Source organism: Labrus mixtus, chromosome 20 (genome assembly GCF_963584025.1).
Source record: "Labrus mixtus chromosome 20, fLabMix1.1, whole genome shotgun sequence".
Classification (NCBI taxonomy): Eukaryota; Metazoa; Chordata; class Actinopteri; order Labriformes; family Labridae; genus Labrus; species Labrus mixtus.
The window spans coordinates 6,238,661-6,241,336 of NC_083631.1; positions in this window are offsets into that span (position 1 = coordinate 6,238,661).

Below are 2,676 nucleotides of genomic sequence, written 5' to 3' on the forward strand. Positions count from 1 at the left end.
GTGTGTGTGTGTGTGTGTGTGTGCTTTTATTATGGGAACACAAGTATCACAACAAAGAGAAAGAGAGATGCTTTTTATGTTATCAATCAAATGTTAATTAATCATCAGAAATCACAAATTCAAATCTAATGCATTCATGATATACCAAAAACTACAAATGTGCTGGTACATTTTTTAGTAGACTTTTTTGTAGATAATGAATAAAATTAGCAGGTTGAAAGAAAAAAGCATGTAGTGATAGTATCACAAATATCCATAATAATAAAGTTTCAGCATCGTCCTCTCTGGTCGATGGTTCTTCCAGCAACACTAAAAACGGCTGCTGCTTCTAGATCATGTTCTTTCTGCATGACGTGATTCGTTAAATGAAGGCAAAACCTGCTCAACAGTAACGGCTCTTCTGTTATATAACATAACTGTCTGTTCTGTAAACCAGATATACTAGAAAGTGTACAAAGACGTTTTTCAACAGCTGAAACAGTTTGCTTTGTTTCCCAACTGATTTTAATATATAAGAATCAAAGTGACCCAGGAACGGAGAGCAGAAAACCACTGATACAGTAAGTTAGCATAGAGCTAACTCAAAGTAGCTGACGAGCAAAAATGGTGACATAATCAAGTTTGTAAAAAAAGAACCTTTCGGCATGCTCGTTCTTGGGTTTGGCAGTTGAATTAAAAGGCAAAAGATGCCAAATGTACTTATTTGACTTCCCCTTTTTTCCATTCCTTCTTGTCTTTACACACACTCATTTCACTTTGACGACTTGTCCAGTTGTAAGGAAAACTGCTCAGCTTCAGCGAAGACATGATCTAAAATCTCTCATTCCCCCTTTGTCTGAGGTTGTTAACTGTTCATATCAGCCCAACAATGGCCGCTCATTTTAGACAGAATCACCCCTTCTGCTTTTTTTCAAGAAGCCATTTTCAAAATCCTCATTGGCTTCTAAAACAAGTGCGACACATCCAAGCTTGCAGCCTTCACATTGTAAATAAAAAGTTATGACACATGTTTGGATTGCACTTCGGGTCACTTGGCCACTCCAGGTTGCCAACTCAAAATCATGATTGGCTATCTGCCCTTTCAGATGCATGGTTTATGTTCAAATCTTTTATTTGGCCTTGTGTTACAACAGGCTGTGAGTAGCTTTCTTTACATGTCAGTGTCTCACTGTTTATTTTGTTTGTACTTTAAATTGTAACTTTGCACTTTTCATTCATGTGCATGTGCACACAAACTTCATGACACCCCTGCATAAGTCGGTGCCCCAGTTGAGCCACCCAAGTAAAAAGAAAAAGCCTGGATCGGCCCCTCTGCTAGAACACATTTTCTGTCTGTATCTGCAGTCACCTGAGCCTGTAGAAACAAATGTCTCATTTGCAAAGAGCCTTATTTGCAAGCCTTTCTAGATGTTAGATGTGTGCCTCTCAGTTGCTGTCAAAAAGAAAATGCATGAAATTAGAGAGTTTCTCTGAACAGATTATTTAATGCACTGTGAGTTGCATGCTGCACACTCAACAGACCGGATATAACACCAGACCAGCTTTGGTGCTTTGAATCCAAAGCGCTGTCACTCCCCTGAGCAGCTAGCATAAGATAAGAAGTTGTTTTTAAGTGTGAGCTGTCTTTTAACTCTGCACAGATGAGAAAGCCGAGGTGTGAATCCTTGCCTCACGGGGGATTTCCATTCCACTTTTCTGACAAACAATATAAGGCGTCCCAGGAGAAGAAAAAAAAAGGCAGCAAAGCAGACGCTGTGTTTCTCAGAGTTTAACCCTAAACAATCTAACACAGCCTTATCATCCTCGGCTGTTTGTTTGTGGCTGTTTGACAGTGTGTGCGTTTATGTGTGTGTGTGTGTGTGTAGGCTCAGGCGTTTGACAGCGATCAACTGACTGTCACGGACAGCTGTGGAGATATCATCAGACACCATCGTCAGGTGGCTGCCTCCTTGAAAGAGAAACTAAGGCTGGAGCTGACAGTCGTCTTTGGGGAATGGGCTGCAGGAAACTAAAATATTCTTCTTTCGACGCTCACTTTTGGGTCCAGGGAAAACAAACACTTCAACATTTTTCTCTGGAAGACCCAGATTTTAGGTCTTTATTTTTTTTTTTTGCATACAGTGCAAAAAAAACAAAAAAACCTACAAAATTCTTCTCCCAAGTAACATCTGAATCTGTCTTTCTGCTTCCTTCTTGTCTCTTTGTCTTAACCCTTCACTGTATTAACCCTGTGATGAATGCAGGGCATCACTGTAGGATGAGTGTAATGGGCTTCTATAGGAAAATGAGTGAGAAATTACCTCAATGTGTACGCCCAGTTCACCCGGGGTCTCAGAGCAATTCTCTCCTGTATGTGTGATTATTCTGCTATCCAGAGGCCTCGCCGCATGTGTGTGTGTGTGTGTGTGTGTGTGTAGGAGTGTGTGTGTAGGAGTGTGTGGGAGGGGGGGGCTGCCTGCCTGCAATTACAACCCATTAGCCCCTGATTGATAGCTTCTCTGAGGGCTAATGCATCACTATAGCAGAAAATAAGATAAAAGAGAAAATGACAATAAATGAATAAAACGCCACTTCTTATTACTCAAATCTCTGACCTATTTGCGTCATTTCAGTGACTAATGCAGTTTTTATCCACATAAATAACAAATGACTGCATAGGTGCATAACGGAGCGATA